Raw genomic sequence first — 14,139 nt, 5'->3', positions numbered from 1 at the left:
ACTTGTAGCTTTGAACAGGATTTGGATATAGGTTCATTGACTTCAGAATATTATCATAATTTATAGTTAAGACAAAAAGATTTCAAATAGCAATTTGAAGAGGATATCTGTTTTAAATCGGGTTTCTGTGATTTCAAGGTACTCACATCAGCAAAGCTGGTTCCATTAAATGAGGGAATTACTTTAACTACAAAGGGTTATTCCTTGCTGCTCTGGCCAAACCCTGGGTGAGGTTACAAACTGCAGGGGAGATATAACCCAAAATGGTGGCATAAGATCTCTGAAAATTCTCTCCTCTGTAAAAGCAATGAAAAATGTGGCAAAAAAAGAAATTGTCAGAATCAGGTTTTTCTGACTCTGGATACTAACTATAAGCTTTCAGCAGCTCAGGAAACATTTATTTAAGAACAACTGAATCTCAGTATTGAACAGCATGCTTTGTGGCACTGTTCCATCATTCACTCTCCAGCTCCATGGTAGCCTTATTTTCAACAGCCTAGATTCCAACGCAGCCACGAGAGGGAGCAGAATAGAGGTAGAGCCCTTTCAGAGTCTCATTCCCAAAGAACTGTCATTAGCTGACTCATCTGCTGGTTTTCTGGAAGACGTCACTTGCTTGCAAAGCTATCTGCATTTGACCTAACTTGGAGTCCACTCAGAGCAAAAAAAGTCTTCTCCTCACAGAACTTTTGGCAAAACTTTTGACAAAATGTTTTAACTTCCTGGCTCTCTGAGGCATTGGATTATTTGGGGCAACTGACAGACTAGCCAAAAAGCTTAAAGGAAAAGCTGGTAAATTAGATGTCCATAGGGGTTCTGAACAGCTCTGACATATCCGTAGGCGTCTAGAAGTCCACGCACATGTATAGAGCCGTGTGCATGCAGGGTTGTGAGCATGCTCAAGAAAGACATGAGACGGCCCTATGCATTCAACCCCGGCTGACCTTGAAGCTTTTCCCAAGGAGGAAGTGAAGGCAAAGGCAGACTTTTCAACTGCTTGGCTGATATTGTTGAAGACATGCCCCAGTAGGCACACAGAGCCCCTCATGAAAGACTGGGAGGTATACTGGTTCCAGGCATTTAAGGTAATCTTAAATGCTTAGTAGCCAATCATTAGCTGACTACTAAGCTAATCAGTAGAGACTTCAGGGTCCACACACAATAAAGAATACAGACTTTACAATGAATTAGTTAAGAAAAGTCACTAAACAAACAACAACAACAAACCTTGGAGAATGGGGAGAACCTGATTTCTAGAGTTGCCATGTTATATTATTTTTTCTTGCTTTTTTTTGGCCGTGGTATGTGGCTTGCAGGATCTCAGTTCCCCAACCAGGGACTGAACCCAGGCTATGATAGTGAAAGCCTGGAATCCTAACCACTAGGCCACCAGGGAACTCTTTATTATCTATATTATTTTAAATGTGCAGTTCTCAACAAAAGAATGTAAGATATGCAAAGGAACAAGAAAGTATGGCCCACAAAAAGGGGGAGGAGGGAAGCAATCAATAAAAACTTTCCCTGGGGGAGGGGGATAAATTGGGAGATTGGGACTGATATATACACACTACCTTATATAAAATAGATAACTAATAAGAACCTGTGGTATAGCACAGGGAACTGTACTCAATACTCTGTAATGGCCTATATGGGAAAAGAAATCTAAAAAACAAAAAAGGAAAGAAAAGAAAAAAGAGTGGATATATGTATATGTCTAACTGATTCACTTTGCTGTACACCTGAAACACAACACTGTACATCAACTATACTCCAATAAAAATTAAAAAAAAAAACTTTCCCTGAAGAAGCCCAGACGTTGGCTCTACTAGACAAAGACTTTAAATCAGCTATTTTAAACATGTCCAAAGTAAACCAAAGTAAAACTTCTTTTTATTTTAATATTAATTAATTTATTTATTTGGCTACACTGGGTCTTAGTTGCAGCACATGGGATCTTCATTGCCGCGTGCAGGATCTTTTAGTTGTAGCATGTGGGCTCTTAGTTGAGGCATGCGGGATCTAATTCCCTGACCAGGGATCGAACCCGGGAGCCTTGCATTGGGGGCGTGGAATCTTAACCACTGGACAACCAGGGAAAACCCCAAAGTAAACCGCTTCTAAAGAACTAAAGGAAAGTATGAGAATAATGTCTCCAATAGAGAATATCAATAGAGAGAGAAATTATTTTTTAAAAGAACCAAATGGAAATTCTGGAGTTGGAAAGTACAATAACTGAAAAAACAAATCACTGGAGGGGCTTAACAACAGATTTGAACAGGGAGAAGAAAGTGAAGACAGGTCAATTGAGATTATCCAGTCTAAGGAACCGAAAGAAAAAATAAATAAAAATAATCATGGACCTTCCAATTTCCATTCCAAAATGTAAACAGCTCGGGAACTGTCATCCTCAAAACAAGAAAAAACAATTGGCACAAATTGAAAATCAACAAGTCTTCTTAAGTTAACAAGAGAATTGAAGTCACATGGAAAATAGCCACCCCCAAAAGTTAAGAGACAGGGGAATACAGAGAATCATGGCATACAGTACGCCAGGAGAAGAAGTCACTGCTGGAGCCAGCAATGGGTAGGAACAATTAAATAGTAATTGATGAATTACTGAATGAGGACTAGCTTAAGAGAGAAAACAAACAAAACAAAAACAACAAAACAAAACCAAAAACCTCCTGGAGGCTCAGTTTTGTTTTGTTTTTGGTGGTGGGGGGCACACTTTCATGATTGTTACCTCTAGGAACTCAATTAGGTTCCTATGGTAAAGACTGAAGAAAAAACCCCTCGTGCTTTGGTCTCCAATGACACCACATTGGAGGTGGCTTTATTACTGCTGGGAGATAAAGTCTTGAATTTCCACTAGGCTTCTTCTGGTATCACTGCATCAGTTAGGTGGAACAGTGCCTCATCTCCACCAGATGAGGGCGGAAGTCCAGACTTCCCAAGGTCTCCACTGACACCACAGGGGCTGGGAAGGGATGCAGGTCTCAGCTCTACTCAGGCTTCTCGGGCACTAACCTGGAGAGAGGGGGTTGGGACACCTCTTTAGAGCCTGGTGATAATGGAAGTCTAGTTTCTGCATGTAGTCTCTGCTGTGGGGGACAGAAAGGGGAGGAGAAGTGAGACCAGTTTTTTCTGTGGCATTTGGCTGGAACACAGCAGTTATTTCCTTCTTTCTCGGCTGCCTGTTTCCTGGTCCTTTGGCTAGAAACAGCAGGCTTTTGTTGGGCTTTTTTTGTCTGCACCCACTGGTGTTTCCAGGTTGCCAGCTTCTTTGGCTCCAAGTCTGGAAATATGAAGCAAAAACAAAATCCAGGGGACTCACCACCATGTTTCCTTGGATCTCAAGGTTACTAAGCTTGTCTGTTTTCGTCTCTCCATCTGTCAGAGTCTTATGTTTGTTTTATATGTTCAGGGTTTTTAGTTGCAGTTAGTGGGAAGCGTAAGGAAAGGTACATCTACTCCATCTTACCAGAAGCAGAAGTCTCTCATGTGGGAAATTTTGACATCAACCCTCTACTTAATGACCAAAGCCACTGTGCCAACCCCGCTTGTCCGACCCTGAGAGTGAATGCCTCCTTAAATTGTGCACCCCAGGCACCTCACGTGTGTCATCCTAGACCGGGCCGTGTCATCTCATCATAGCTTATCTTTCCAGCCTCATTCCCCACTGCATTTCCCCACACCCAATGGATTTTCATGCCTGAGTTTTGGCTAGATGGCTCTCCAGTCTCCCTCCTCCTCTATCAGCTGAAATACTAATCCTGCAAAGTTTCATTAAAATGCCATCTCATCGGTAAACTTTTCACTGATTCCCGTCTGCTCCCCACCCCATGTTAATTGCTCCTCTCCCTCTGTATCATGACCTTTGTACCTCTCTGAAAATTTGACTTCTGTTTGCCTTAAGGTTTTCCAGCTCCTGCTTTAACTCTGAACAGACATTTGCCTTGAGTAAAGGAACCTACTATGCTCACACTCACTGAACCCAGTACTTTGAGTTAAATTAACTGTGGGTTGCCTTCTGCTTTTTATCTCACTCAAAAATGTCTTATTTTTCCAAGTTTCTTTTCTATTCCTTCCTATTGAAGCAGTAATGATTCTGAGGGACACAGTCTTGAATATGGTAAGTCATGATTAAGGAGGCAGGCTATGTTGACTTTCTTTACAGAGCTGACCACTTCATCTCTTGGTTTCCTTCTATTCCTGTAGTTACTTGACTGTTGAGTTACTTGATGACTCTGTACGTTTAGAGTGCGTTTTTGCAAGGTGTAAGTTTCATGAGGAACGAACTCTAGATCCCCAAGCATCAGAAAGAGCGCCTGGAATCCATCAGGTGCTAGCACATGTCATGGACGATGACGCAAATATGAATTTTATCAATCTGGTAACACCTTTCCCCACCTGAGCCTCCAAATTCAGACACAGCAATAAATTCAGACATAGCAGTAAGCCCTGAGCAGTATTATTTCATTTATTGATAAGGATATTTCACATTGTGTTACCAACATTAAACTATTGGCCTGACCATTTCTAACGTGTTTTAGTAACAGCTTTCTAGAAATGACTAGGAGGAAATAGCTAAAACCTCTGTTTGGCAGATGAGGAAACTGAAGCTCAGAGAACAAATGACTCCCTTGGATCACTTAGCACATCACTGGCAGGACTGGAACTAGGGCCTGGTTCTGTGATCTTTCCCTCCAGCCCCTGTCCTCCCAGGTCCAACACCTTTCCAGCCCCCTGCCTTCTGAACGGTTTGAAATGATATGTTGTTTCCTATTTCCAGTCCCCCCAAGTCTATTATCCAGAGACTTTGATTTTGACTCTGAGCTGAAAGATGGGCAAAGAAATCCAGCTGCATTTCATTTGGGGAAAGGGGCTGGTTATTATCATTATGTTTTCAACCTAAGAGCTATCTCACTGGCACACATGGCATGACTAGTCCAGAGTACTCGGACCGATGGGGACCAGGGGCCGTGTGTTCCAGATGACAAAAGGTAAGCAGTAGCTGTATTCAGAATCAGTGAGCTGAACGCTGTGATGTGATTACAGGGGCTTGTTTTCTCTCTGTGGGAAATTCTTTGTAATTCACACTCCAGGCCTTTTACCCAGGTCAGTTATTTTGCCAAGTGCCCATCCTGTGACTAACACCTGGGTCAGTTGGTTGCACACCCTCATACCTGCAAATTGTATCTATGGTGGCAGAAAGCAGACCAGATGCCAGTCTACTGGGAGTAACCCTGTGAGGCCCCCTTACTTGGCCCAAGTTCCAGCTCTGTGCCCCTTCCACAGCTCCTTCTGCTCTGCTCCTGGGATTCTCAGCTTTACCTTCAGACACCTGTGTGGCTGAGGACCTTGCTCATGCTGCATCATCCTGTCCACAAACAAGATGACGGTTATATTAATGAGCAATGGAGGAGTCCAAGACCAGGGAGTTTTTGGTGCAACATAGTTTTCCATGAGGTAAAAATTAACTCGTGTAGATTTTTCCATTCAATTTTTTGTTTAATTCATTTTAATTTAGCTTAAGGATAAATGTTTATTGAACTCCTAGTATGTGTCAACACTGTTTTAAGATGGGGATAACAGTAGTGCCAAAAAAAAAAAAAAAAAATCAGCAGCCTTCTCCCTGTATCTTCATGTGTTCCTTTCTCTGTGTTTGTGCCAATCTCTTCTTATAAGAACACCAGTCTTATTGGATTATGGCCCACCCTAATGCCCTGATTTTAACTGATTACCTCTTTAAAGGCCCTATCTTCAAATACATAATATTCTGAGATACTGGGGGTGAGGACTTCAGCAAGTGAATTGGGAGGGAGGGGGCACAATTCAGCCCCAAACAGATATTTTCATGGGTAATTGACCTCCTTTAGCATTTGAAATCCAAAGCTGTTGTCAGGTGAACTAACTCTTCTTGCATGGCTACCCTGAGGCTCTTGCAATTCCCTTGCCCAGGTTAATACCTGAGAGGTAAATCATTTAAATAGGCCATTTTCATCCAAATATGGGTAAAGCAAGACTTAGCGTCTCCCCAGTTCCCACACCACCACTTTCACATTCTTAAAGATAGTTCCATGCCACGTATTAGACAATTAACCCAGAATTTTAGTTTTCTGCTCATTCTGACAGGGTCTCTCCAAATGCCCTCCAAAGACACATTTCCAAGGTGGTTTTGAGGAAAAACCACAAGCGTAGACAAACCTGAATTCTTATCCTACCTTAGTCACTCTATAACTTTAGCTAAGTGACTTAACATCACTCGACTTCAGTTTTCTAGTCTGTAAAATGCGGATATCACAGCCTACTTCATACTATGGCATGATGATATTCTGAACATGAAGCACCTGGCACAGGCCTGGCACACAAGAGGTGCCCAGTAAATGCTAAATGTCAATTTCCTCTTCCCTTGTTCTTCCCATGCTCTGATCTCTCTCCTCTACTTAAAACAGCAAAAATATTTTGTATTGACCCTAATAACATCACCATTCCAGACTATTTGGAAGCCCCTCTTCTCTTTTATTTCCTAGTTTGAGAGTCAAATGGAGGTCACTTCAATAACATTTAATTAAGATAATAATATAGTGGTTCTCAAAGTGTGCCTGAGGCCAGCAGCATCAGGAGCCGTATCTGGAACTTGTTAGACATGCAAATTCTCAGGCCTCAGCTCAGAACTTCTGAGTCAGAAACTCTGAAGTGGGACCCAGCCATCCGCAGTTACACAGAGTAAGCCATCTGTGTTTCATCAAGCCCTCTAGCTCACTGGAATGCAAGCTTATTTAAAGAACCACTGATCTATGTTTAAGAACATGGACTCTGGAGCCAAGAGTGCTAAGATTTGATTCCTCTTCCACTTTTCATTACTATGTAACTGTGTCTTGAGTGACTTCTCTGGTCATCAATTTTCACATCTACTGAATTGTAAGACTTGTAAGACTCCCTATCCAATAAACCATTAACGTCTCTGTGTCGCTGTCTCCGGGCTCTTTCTTCAGTCTCTCGGCTGGGCAATTACAAGGTCTGCAGGTCTGGAGGGCGCAGCCTAACAACCACGCAGCTAATGTTGAAGTGTACTTATGTCCTCACAAAGTAAGCCACCAAAATTGATTTCTCCTTCCTAGAGCCCTTGGGGAGAAAAGCATTTATGATTTCTCTATGTAAAGAAAGATGAGTTTGGGACTTCCCCGGCGGTCCAGTGGTTAAGATCCCACATGCCGCACAACCAAAGGGGGAAAAAAAAAAAAGAAGAAGAAAAGATGAATTTACTAGAAGATTCTTTAACTGCATTTAAAAAAAATCTGTAATGAAACCTAACTTGTGATTTGTAATCACCACATATAAAAAAACAATCATTTTTTTTTTTTTTTTTTTATTTTGGGGCCACACCACGCGGCATGTGGGATCCTAGTTCCCCGACCAGGGATCAAACCCGTGCCCCCTGCCTTGGAGACATGGAATCTTATCTACTGGACCACCAGGGAAGTCCCCCCATTTTATTTTTCTTTCTTATTTTTGGCTGAAGGGTAATGCCTTGAAGATAAGGGCTTTTAAATTATTTACTTACTTAAAATCAACTCTTATCATAAGAGCAATACATGTCTGTTACAGAAAAATAAGAAAGCAAAGACAATTAAAAGAAAAAAATTCCATAATCCAATCTACTTATGGAAAATAGCTGTTAACAACTTCACATATATATATATAAAATCATGAGTATCTTTCCTATAAATATGCCTCAATTAAAGAATTAACTTTGGGGCTTCCCTGGTGGCACAGTGGTTGGGAGTCCGCCTGCTGATGCAGGGGACACGGGTTCATGCCCTGGTCCGGGAAGATCCCACATGCCGTGGAGCGGCTGGGCCCGTGGGCCATGGCCGCTGAACCTGCGCGTCCGGAGCCTGTGCTCCGCAGCGGGACAGGCCACAGCAGTGAGAGGCCCGCGTACTGCAAAAAAAAAAAAAAAAAAAAAAAAGAATTAACTTTGGAGTAATCCTTTGTATGGGTTGTATGGGTTTACAAACATGTGTTCTCTTTAATATTTTACAATAATAAGCATGCCATAATTAACACTTTGATACACAAGTTTATGCATATATCTGATTATTTCATAAATTCTTAGAACTAGAATTACCAGGTCAAGTTCCACATATTTATATAGTGTCGAACTGCTCTGAAGAAATGTGGTACTAACATAATCTTCCACTTAAGAGTGTATATAACAGCAAATGTTTCTCCATATTATGTCCAGCAGTGGATAATTTAATTTTAAAATTTCTGGCTGTGGCCTTTTGAAAGGAGAACTTAACTGATTTCATTTGAAACGCTGGTTAAATTTTTTTTTCCCTCAGCCTCAGTCAAATTCATTTGTCAAACATGGTAAAATGAAAAGGGGCAAAGGGACAAGGCTTTTTAACGCCTCCATCATGGCAAATGGCTTGGCAGCTCTGAGGGCCAGCAGTCTTATAATTCTGGTCTCTCACACCATCTGATGAGTAAGTTTCCTGCTGGCCTCCAGGGATACATATCAATTCCAGCCATATACAGATGTATGTGAGAATACCACAGCTGTATGACTGGTTTATTATCAGCAATTCCCAAAAAGGGAGTGTTCCCTTTACCCCACTCGTTCACAGAAGGTTTATAGAGAGTACTATAACTAAAGCCCTTCACTGGGGTATCTCAATACCCAGCACAGAGTAGGCACTGAGTAATTAATTACTCATGGAATTGATAAGACATTCTTGCTTTGCAGTTCTGTTTGTCAAGATCATAAATGAGTTGATTAAACCTTCTCTGCTCTTCCCCCAAAATGCAAATTCTTAAGAGTCAAAGGACTGACCTGGATGAAGGTGAGTAGCAGGGCACTATCATACACTCATAAGACAGGGTGAGACCCGACTGATTCTGCTGGTAAAGATAAAACAATCCACTTCTAGATTCAGACAGTTTATTATTTACAGAGACAGTGAAAGATGTGCCAAATCCCTGTTCCACACTCCAAAAAGGATGAGACCAAAGCAAGAGAGGCTGAATGCCTGCAGTGCAAGTTGTGGAGTATTTCGATGCTGAGGAGTCAGTTCTAGCCTGTAGCTAAGTGGTTTTATATTCTGAAGTTTTATTTTGGAGGGGGGAAAGGGGCGGGGAGGGGGCAAGGCAGAAAGCCTCAGAACTCATCAGAATCCAGAGACAATGAGGAACTGTCTCACGACAACCTCCCAGAGGAGAGAAGGAAGTGACAGAAGGTCCCATAACGATTCCTTACAAGCCTCTCATCGTCTCTTGATCTAGGAGGAATACAAAGCATTCCGCCAAAACTCAGAATAGCCTTTGCTCGCATGGCCTATGTGGAAAGGTGCAAGGATGCCAAGACACAAGGACAGTGGGATTGTTTTCTTAATTTCTCTTTAATGGTACAAATTGTAATAGTACAAAGTTAACAGTACAGAATAGTAAAAATTCTTTTTAGTACAAATTCCATTTGTAAGTACAAGCCCACTGTTTAGTATGGTCCATGAGCTAAGAATGGTTGAGCTAAAATTCAAAATAATATTTCATGACATGGAAATTACATGAAATTCAAATGTCAGTGTCCATAAAGATTTTGGAACACAGTGATACTCATTTGTTTAGAAGTTGTCTATTTTTGCTTTCATGCTACAACAGCAGAATTGCGTAGTGTCAACAGAAAGTGGCCCGCAAAGCTTAAAAGATTATCTGGCCCTTTACAAAGTTTGCTAATCCCTATCTAGCACCAGATATATCTTCTCAAATTGCTACACCTCCTCCTTTAATTTCTATTCAACCTGTTCTTTTGTTGTGATTTTAAACCAGCTGTCTCATATATACACTACTATGTATAAAATAGATAAATAATGAGAACCTACTGTATAGCACAGGGAACCCTACTCAATGCTCTGTGATGACCTAAATGGGAAGGAAATCTAAAAAAGAGGGGATATGTCAGTATGTATACGTATAACTGATTCACTTTGCTGTACAGCAGAAACTAACACAACATTGTAAAGCAAATATACTCCAATAACAACTAAAAAAATAAAAAACCAGCTTCATATACATATGAAAAAATAAATAAACCAGCTGTCTCAAGTCCCAAAGTGGATAATATAAAAGCTTTTAAAATAAAAAAGTAAAAGAAACGTCACCAGAAAAGGATACAAGAGTCAAAGAAATTTTTTCCATAATTGCATATTTACTGAAAAATACATCAGAGGTAACGTAAATATGACCTTCTAAAGCAAATGAAGAAATAAGAATATACTTTAACTGAAATTCTAAAAAATTTTACTAAGAAGAAATTAAATGTAAACCATAAAGATATTATGAAGTTATCTGTTCCCAGCATTTCCAGGTTAGACTCCTTCACTTTGGTCACAGAAGCATGTCAGGAGGTAATGGAGCCTGGCGTAGACAGTACATCCTTCACACAAATGAATTGTGGCAGGGGGTGGCACAAGGGAGTTCACCTGTATTTGGTGAACTGCCACAATATTATTCTCTAAGGCTACATAACAAGTATCTAACAACTAAAGGGTTAGGAGATATCAGATTTTTCAGGATTATCTTCTTCCAAACTCTGTTATATGCCTTTTGTGTCAGTCATTGCTTTCAATATTTTTCTTCAATGCTCTAAAGATATATTTTTTAAAATTAGATTTGTGGAGTTTTTTCTAAGTCCATTTGTTACATTCATCAGGGGGTCCTGTCTGGGAGTTTTCTACTGAGGCAAATCATACCATGTGACCTCTCTCAATTCCTATCCAATCCCTTCCTCCCCTAACTGTTTTATAAAATGCAATGAGGCTAAAATAAATCAAGGAGAACAAACTGCAAACTTGTCACCATATTGCCACTTTCTGACCTCGTCAGTGACTAGCCAACTAGACCTTAAAGGCTTAAAAGGTGCCTATATTCTACCATGCCCTAAGATAGTGGTGGGAAGATGGACAGTAATAGAAGCTCTTAATCTTTCTGTGTCATGGAGAAACTTCGTCTGGTGAATCCTATGGACCCTTTCAGGATAATACATTTAAGTATTTAACATAAAATACATAGGATTACAAATGAAATCAAGCAAATTGAAATCATCACAAAATATTTTAAAAACCAAATGTATAATATGGTAGTATATGTGCTTCTTTACAATTAGATTCAATGCCCAGAATACTGACGGGTCTAATAACTACCACACACAAATCATGGCACTGTAGAGTTCATTATATAACTATATGTATTTGTCAAAAGGCAAAGAATTATACACTAAAATTTGTGACTCTTTATGTTGACTATACCTTAATGAAGCTGACTTATAAAAATAAAAATTTACAGTGGTAGTCTAATAACTATAAGTTTGAGGTTTTGATAAAATTTTGAGACAGCTCTAAGAATACTGTGATGTGAAAATGTCATTTATTTTAGTGACAAGGCGATAGGTGTTTCTAAGTCTACTAATTCTACTGTGGCTAGTTTTACTAATCATTAAACTGTTACATTTCAGTAGGAGGTTAACAAAAATAAAGATGGGACTATCTTTCCCAATTTGGGTTGATGGCCCCCATGAAATATATACACGGAATGTATACACACAGTACACAGAAGGTAGTGAAACTAGAGAGTAGTGAGACTACTTGCAGAGCAGAGATAAACAGAGTATCTGTGGACATAGCTGAGGATAAGCAGCCCTTAGGAATCAGAAGGGTCTGCATGCCATAGTCACGCCTCCTGCTTGCTTACTCTCACGAGGACATCCAGTCCTCAACTTGTATACAGCCAGCCCAAGAATTCTGCAACAGCAAAGAACCAAGGGAAGTTACAGAGGCCTACTTCCAAGCTCCCAGGTTCTTCATGGGCATGATATTCCCCTGTATCACAGGTGCTAGCTTTGCCGTGGCAACACCAAGCATGCTGCCAAACGCCTGGCTACAACTAGGAATGGATCCTCCTGGTTCAGTCTAGGACCATATCCTTCCCCCAAACCCCAACGTCCCATAGTCCAGTAAGGAGTCAGTGGAAACAATGGGCATAAAGTGACACGGGGGTGTTGGGCCAACAAGGAAGGGCTTCTATTGTTATCCCTATCAATTCCATACAAAAACCCTCTGCCAGGTGTAAAATACTTCCTAATTTCCATAAGTATACACATGGTAGTAAACACAAATGTGAGAATTATTTTATAAAGTCCCAAACCACAAGAGAATTATAGTACCTAAAAAGTGTAGTTCAGAGGAATTAGTGATTAATTCTGTAGCATGGTGGAGGTCTGTACTTGCTTTTGAATATGAACAGAATTTTCCCTGCTATCCAAAAGGAAAAGCATTGCAGATAGAGGGAAAAGCATGTGCAAAGGTGGAGGAGAATGGGAGGCAGGCAGGAGTAAGAGTACCGAAGGCTTTGTATGCCATGCTAATGAGTGATGTGACTCAGTCTGGCGCAGCAAACACCAGAAGGATCAGAGGGCAATGCAGAGGATGAAATGGAGGTAATTAAAATGAAGGTTAGGGAATTTCCTGGCAGTCCCGTGATTAGGACTCCCCGCTTTCACCGCCGGTGCCCGGGTTCGAGCCATGGTCAGGGAACTAAGGTCCTGCAAGCCGTGTGGTGCGGCCAAAAAAAAAAGGCTAAAAGACCAATAAAGAAAATCCTGGAACTTTTCAGCTGAAAGTCAGTGCTGGAAAACAGAAAAGGCAGAGATGGAGAAAAAGAGGAAAGTTTTCCTTAAAAAAAAAAAAAGGAGGGGGGAAATCAAGACAGTGATTTATTGGATATATGGGAATAAAAGAGGGGGGACCGCAGAAGTCTTTAGTTTTCTGACCTATGGTCTTTCAGCTTTATTTAAGGAAGCCAACATCCAGTTGTTAATACTGATCCTGCGCATAAATTGCAGATTGGTATTTCTGAAGAAGAGCCAGTTTTCCTTCGGACTGTGCAAACAGTCTAACATGGATCAAAGTTACCTTACGACCACAAGAGGCAGGACATACATGACAAATACACTGCTTACCATTAAGTCTGGGGGACTCATCTTTGCAATCACTGAAACCAGAACATTTACAGTTAAGGACTTTTAACTTTATAAATTCTGTACCTATCAAATCTGTGGTAGGTTTCTCTTTCAATCTTCCTAAGTCCATCTAACAAACACTCTGGATAATCACTTATAGGAAAATACATTAATAATTTTTCTAGCACCACTCCACAAGTACGTACAAAGAAGGCAAAAGAGCACTGCATTCTCATTAGGTAAATATCCCAACATAACAACTCAGATGAAAACTTAAGAAAAAGAAAATAAATATTACTTTGCCCAGAAAACCCATAGTAGGAAGTACTAAGACAAAATTAACGTGAGGAAAGATTTCTTTTTCTTTCTTTCTTTCTTTTTTTCTTTTTTTGGCCACGCCACACGGCTTCTGGGATCTTAGTGCCCCGGCCCGGGATGGAACCCAGGACACCGCAGTGAAAGCACCGAGTTCTAACCACTGGACGGCCAGGGAATTGCCGTAGCAGAGTTCGATGTCTATTTCCTACACAGAACACCACCAGAACTACAGAAGTGACAGGTCAAATTTGCAGAATGCTGACATTACAAGTGTATTTTACTCTACTATGCACTTCTTCACAAGGTGCGGTTGAAAGGGGGAGAAAGGCATCATAGGCCTTCCTATCCCGGGGGCATCTGGAAAGAGCCACCCGCTCCCACTTCCCCGGACCCAAAGCTTCAGGGTCTTTCAGGTCCAGCTCGCATTCTGCTCCAGCGCAGACCCGAGGCCGCCGTCCTGCTCGCTTTTCCCGGGGCCGGGAGAGCAGACCCCACCCCCCTTCGGGCCCAGGCCTTTCTCCACCTTCCACACGGCCCGGGGGACACGAGGGCGGCCAGGGCCACAGACCTTCCTCAGACGCCACTCGCCCCGGCCCCACACCAAGGGCGACACCGTCCCAACCTCCTCCTCAGCTAAAGCCGAACGACCGGCACCCACCTGACACCCTCGGAGGAGAGAGCGCGTGTGCGGAGCGGTCTCAGGACTTTCTGAAAAGCCGACTCCACCGCCCGGCCGCCGCGTCCCCAGCCCCCCGCACCCCACCGCAGTCCGCGGAAAGGCTCCGCGTCCGCGACACAGC

This window comes from Stenella coeruleoalba (genome assembly GCF_951394435.1).
Source record: "Stenella coeruleoalba genome assembly, chromosome: 16".
In the NCBI taxonomy this organism is placed as follows: domain Eukaryota; kingdom Metazoa; phylum Chordata; class Mammalia; order Artiodactyla; family Delphinidae; genus Stenella; species Stenella coeruleoalba.
The sequence above is the reverse complement of the archived record's forward strand: the minus strand, read 5'-3'. Positions refer to the sequence as shown.